This window comes from Amphibalanus amphitrite, unplaced genomic scaffold, assembly GCF_019059575.1.
Source record: "Amphibalanus amphitrite isolate SeventyFive unplaced genomic scaffold, NRLGWU_Aamphi_draft 000208F_arrow, whole genome shotgun sequence".
Taxonomy (NCBI): Eukaryota; Metazoa; Arthropoda; class Thecostraca; order Balanomorpha; family Balanidae; genus Amphibalanus; species Amphibalanus amphitrite.
This window is the reverse complement of record NW_024881703.1, coordinates 204,073-210,227: the sequence shown is the minus strand read 5'-3', so window position 1 is coordinate 210,227 and position 6,155 is coordinate 204,073. Positions and strand designations below refer to the sequence as shown.

Sequence of the window (6,155 nt, the reverse complement as noted above, 5' to 3'; positions counted from 1 at the left end):
TTGACCTGACCTGTGTGTTCTGGTGTTCAGATTAAGCTATATAATGTCAAGGGTGACCTGGAGCTGGCCGAGCTGGCTACGGCCGTGGTCCCGAAGGTGGGCGCCGACGGGGAGGGTGACGCGCAGGTCCACCGCCAGTGACAGAAGCGTCTAAAATTTGACCTAGTCCAATCCCCGTGTCAGGTCGGTATTTGACCCAGCCCCCACCCCTTGTCAGCTCGGTGTTCGACCCAGCCGTTCCTCCTGTGTCAGCTCAGTGTTTGACCCAGTACCCTGTCTCTTGTCAGATCGGTATTAAACCTAACTACTCCCCGTGTCAGCCTGTGTTAACCCAGCTCCACCCCTGTGTGATGCCAGACGGAGGAGAGTGGGGCGCTGGACGAGCCTGTCTCTTGCCGTGCTGAAGACGCTGCGTCGGAAGACCGCCAGTTCCGGTTGGTGAATCTGGCTGCTCTGACTCCGTCCAGCTGGCCGACGGGCGAGTGCCTACACAGCAGCTCGCTGGCGCCGCCGTTGCGCGCGCGCGTCCAGACGGCAGTCGGCCCGCGGGCCAGCCTCGCAGCATCTGTAGTGGCCGTGCTGCGCGGAGGAATGCATCCGGGAGCTGCCGGATGAGGCCGTCTGGATCTGTTCGGACGGGCCGGCGGAGGATGGTTTGGCGGCGGTGGCTCCCTGCTCCGCTTACCAGATGGAGACGACTGGGTTATACGGGTTCCGGCGGGCCGCTTCTGCTCCAGTGCGTGCGCGGAGCTCACCGCGCCCCCGCCCCGGTCCAAGCCGCTACCAGATGGAGACGACTGGGACATATGGGTCCCGGCGGGCCGCTTATGCTCCAGTGCGCGCGCGGAGCTCACGGCGCCCCCGCCCTGTCCGAGTGCTACCAGGGAGAAGGCTGTTACACTTATCAGCGCTGGTCGGGCCACTGGGGATGATCGGGGCAGCATCTCCACCGGATTGAAAGAAGGCCAACGTCCGAGTGCGCCCAGTGCAGTCAGCAGTGACACCGAATGTCCAACAGGCCGCTGCCTGGTCTGCGGCGAAGCAGCAGACAATTAGGCGCACGTGTTGCTGGAGTGTCCGTGCTTTTACGGCCTCCGGCTCCGTGCGCGGGGAAACATCGTCGGCGCGGCCCACGATGTCGAACGCGACAACATGGTGGCGATCTTTGTCGCCGGCTACAAGGCCCACAAGAGCCTTGTTTTGGCTACGGCGGCAGCTTTGGGGACACCACAACAGCTGACGGCGGCCGCGGCCCCAGAGATGCGCACCTGCGGGCAGGGCGGCCGCTGATCTACGTCTCAGCTGATTATACTGAACAGGTGGGTACTAGGTGGGGGGGGGGGGGGGTACCGATGGAAGCTATGTACAGCCCACCGCTAAAGTAATGTAGGGTTTTACCAATCTCAACGGTTGGCTTTGACTGGCGATTGTTTAATGCGGAGTGATCGAAAAGAAGATGTCAATAGCTAAAGTTGCAGCTGCAAGGGTGACGATACACATAAGCTACATTCAAAGTTTCATTGTAGTCTGGCTAATCGTTCCTAAGCTTCATAAGCAGAACATACCCATGACTGAAACCCCACATTACTTCTGCTGTGGACTGTACGTCATGGTCGCTCTGATATGGCTGTTGAACTGGCTTGGCTGATAGTGCATCTGCAGGGTCAGCGGGGAATTGGTCTCCCGAGCCTCGTATTGCAGTTGTGCGGCAATTATGTGCCGTACCATGAACCGCCAACGACGTGTTTTTGGTAATTTGTGATACTTTATAGTGTCTCGTACTACTAGCTTGGCCTTTTTCCGTGTCCGTGCTGTCAGTAATTATCTTTCCTAATATCAGCTACCTTTTGCATTAGCTCCTGTGGTGACTTACTCTCTGACATTCCCTTTTCGGCCTGTCGAGTAACCGCCTATGCGTTGAAAGCTCGGTGTTCGCCCAGCCCTCTCCCCGTGTTTGTTCGGTGTTTGACCCGGCCCCCTCCATCGTGTCAGGTCGGTATTAGACCTAACTACTCCCACGTGCCAGCTCGGTGTTCGATCTAACCTCTCTTCTGTGTCAGCCTGATGTCTTACCCAGACCCCTCCCCGTGTCAGATCGGTATTTGACCCAGCCCCCACCCCTTGTCAGCTCGGTGTTCGACCCAGCCGTTCCTCCTGTGTCAGCTCAGTGTTTGACCCAGTACCCTGTCTCTTGCCAGATCGGTATTAAACCTAACTACTCCCCGTGTCAGCCTGTATTAACCCATCCCCACCCCTGTGTGATGCCAGACGGAGGAGACTGAGGCGCTGGACAACGAGTCTGTCTCTGGCCGTACTGAAGACGCTGGGTCGGAAGACCGTCAGTTCTGGTTGGGAATCTGGCTGCTCTGACTCCGTCCAGCTGGCCGACGAGTGCGTGCCAAGACAGCCGCCGCCGCCGCCGCGCGCGCGCCAAGACGGCCGTCTACCGGCGCCGATGCCGCCACGCGCACGTTAGACGCCCGTCCACTGGTGCCACCGCCCCACGCGCGCGCACAGTCGGCAGCCGCCGCGTATGCGTGCCCGCCCAGAAAATGCGCTCTGCCGCCGTTGACTGCGGCTCGAGATTCATGTTCAAGGTTTAGGCATACACTCATGTTAATTGTCTACATTCATGAAGGTGCGTGGTGACAAAGATGCCTCGTCTGTGGCAGCGGATTTGCTTGTTCCGCCTCAACATGTGCAAAGTTGTTATGTAAACTGATGCGCTCGGCATTCGCCGTCCGCTCGCGCTGGTGGCGCGCGAACGAATGACCTGGCCCTGTTCATGCGGACCTGACGAGCGGCGGTATGACGCAATCACATAGGCGGATTACCTTTCACCGCGAAGAAAATCATTATCAGCTGGCTTAAAATTATGCAATTGTTTGCTCTCAGTTCGCCAGGTAATATCATTCTTTGATCATTCATGCTGACTTGCGTGGCTGATATTTGATAATATATAGTGTGAAGCGTTCCATTTTTTTTCTTATTTCAAAACTCATCTGTGTATCTCGCAACAATAATCAACCGAGTCTTTTCTGTTCTGCAGAATTTGGAAGCTGAGCGAGACTTAAGCAATACATTTGAATAATTCGAACAGTCGATAGTAAGTGTATTCATGCCCATGTGATATGACCTCGTTTAACTCTTTAGCAGCTACTTTCTTGCTTTTTGACGGGGTGATCGGTGCCGACAATTCACGCTTCACTCGAGTTCATCATTCCGAACAATCATCAGATCTCCACACATTGTTTATATAAAATTTGCACACACATTTTAGTGTTTATATGTTTGTGTATAGTGTGTAGGGAGGGGGAGGGGCTCTAAATAGCCCTCCTCCCTGTCAGGCGCGGTTTAACTAACGCTCGCCGGCCGAATGGTAGGGGGGGGGGGGGAGCGCCGCGCCTTTTATATTTGTTTTTTTTTTTTACGATAGCTCGGGACACGCTGGAGATAGAGAGCTGGACCTTAGCATACCTGACATTTGATTCAACCCGAATCTTGTGACATCATCCGCATTTTCAGGTCAGGTCAAGTCAATGACCTACGACATAAGTGAGCATCTGCACGGTCCTAAAATGTCGCAACTTCGCAACGCTCTCAGTGCCAGAGGAGCTTTCAAAGGGAGATGAAACTTACAGTGCCTAATGGCTAATATCATCTAGAGGCCTCACACCTTGTACATCTCGGATTTTTCCTAAAGGTCACATGAGTTCAGGTTATTTATTAGGGCCGAAAAGGTGAGGGGGTCGTACGGTATGTAGAAAATCAAAAACAATAGGTCTGGCGAGGGTTAAATTACGCGCATGACATACAATCTAATGGCGATAAAACACGATTAAAGGTGATACTAGAACGGGTTCATGCTTTCGAATCGAGTAAGCGAATAAAACCGTGCTTACATGGACTGTGTTAAGCTCCGCCCACAAGTCCATGGATATATGAAAATAACTCATAGAGAAATTAGGCTCCGCCCACTGTCCATGCAAACACCCTTATCACATCTTTTTTTGGTCCATGTATGTCGGTCGAATTCTCTACCCTTAAACACGTCAATTTCGGCACAGAATCGGGCTAGTAACAAGCGGGCAACTTCGCTTGTTGTCATGTCAAGAGGGCATCGTCGAAAATTCAATGACAACGGCGTGACACCGAAAAACGTGGACGTCCCTGTAAACACGGACTTTACTTCCGTCCATGCATATACGAATTTCGAGAATGGGTGTGTTCGGAGTATAAGTGTGTGCAAGTGAGTTAGAAGTGATCGTGAGTGGTGTCTTGGTACTCGAAGAGCTCCAGTTTTAGCAAAGGTGAGCTATTCTTGGCTAGCAATGGCACTGCTGCGGATTCCGAAAGACATGGCACTGGCCGCTGGGGGGGGGGGGGATGGCGGCATACTCCCGATAGGGGTTCTTTAATATCCGAAAAATATATCCTCAGATTTTTTTCTCTTGTGTTGGTGTGCAATTTAACACGCACCCTGCTTGGGTATTTATCCGAATTCGTAACCCCACTGGAGAGGGGGAGGGGGTTGGATTCTGCTTATTTCTATTATGCTCCGCGTATCCGTGCTGCTAGACTGATTTGCGATGCAATGTGGTGGCATTTGTTCCCTGCAACCTACATTCTGTGTGTAATTTCATAACGCTGTATCATATAGGTATGCATACAACTTATTGATTCCCCCATTGGGTACAGGGCAGTGGCGGATCCAGGGGGGGCAAAATGGGCATTTGCCCCCCCCCCAAACGGCATGATTTTAACATTACGCCTATGGACGATGCATGGAAAGAATCGATAAATTTTTATGGTTTGCCCCCCCCCAAACCTCTGAGCTGGATCCGCCTCTGGTACAGGGTGTCAGGTACAGGGACCCGCAGTTGCTTCTGTACACACTAGTATTTCAGCGTATTCTTTGCCTGTGACACCGATGGAGGCGAATTGGGAAATGATTGTGTGCTTATTAAAACCACCATCTGAAGGGCTTTAAACTGATGTGCTGCTCTCCTAATTCAGTGAACTTTTTATGGCTATATCAGCAAAACATTGTTTTCAGCGCTTTTCCTGCCCCATTCCTTCTGAAACCTGGAACCGCTTATTCCATTTACTCCTGCCATCTGACGATGGTCGTGCTGACTACTAGTTCCGGCGCTAGTTACTGCTCCAGTTTTGCACCCGGCACAAACTCAGGCGGCACCGGGCCGTGGCTCGACCATGGGGAGGGTCGGACCGAGCCGACTGCCTGGGGCGCGGTTAGATCGGACGCCCTGCTGGGGAAGGGGACGGGAGTGAGGGGAGTGGAGGAGGTGGTCACGTGGTCCGTCCAAGCTCGCAGACGACCTGACGTGTCCTGCGCCCAGCCATGTTCCGTGATCCAAAATGGCACGAGAGCTGTGGAATGTCTGGAGGAGACGCTTCGAAAGCGAACTTCAGCAGCACTAATTTACCGTATTCTGTGGAGATAAATTAATATTATCTTAATGCAGAAAAAATTGTATGCCCATGTATAAGCTGTATCTTTTAAAAAGTTCTAAATAGAATTATTTTAGGGACTTATAGGTTTCGTATACACAGTGAATTGTGTTACAATAAGCCGTTTCGCTGGTATGGTTACTAACTGAAGAGTTATCCTTTTTTCTCACAGGGAATGACAATACAATAACAATATAACAATACGAATAAAACCAGACGTTTCGCACAAAAAAGTACCTCCGTCAGTGGCAAGAAATGAGTAATTAGGCATACATGTTTTCTTTCGATAACATCGATGAAGTAGTTATCTTTATTTTTAAAGATATATTTTCAGCAGTTTTTTAAGCACATCATGGAAGCTTATAAACATTTGTGTATTTTATCGGCAACCCGGCTGGCCAGACCGAGACGGTGTCGCATTTAGTTCTCATCGATGTTAAACCTATACACTTATTTTTCTCCACTGACGAAGACACGTTGTTGTCCGAAACGTTTGGTTTTATTCGCATTGTTTTTATATTGTCATTGTCCGTGAGAAAAACATACTCATATGGACTGACTGGTCTCAGTTCATATAGAAATTGTTGCACATTCATCAACACAGATAAAATGAATATTAGCCCTCACCACACATATAAGTAGAGGTAAGTAGACCGCGCCCGCTGTTTTACACCAATAAATCG

General features: G+C 51.3%; 1 long non-coding RNA gene across 1 annotated transcript; it reads left to right on the top strand.

The window, feature by feature from the left end:
• The first annotated feature begins 874 nt into the window (after nt 1–874).
• Nucleotides 875–3,038, top strand: LOC122385090. The gene is made up of 2 exons (XR_006257153.1): nt 875–1,319; nt 2,269–3,038. It is a non-coding gene; the product is annotated as an uncharacterized LOC122385090 (long non-coding RNA).
• Nucleotides 3,039–6,155: the final 3,117 nt, after the last annotated feature.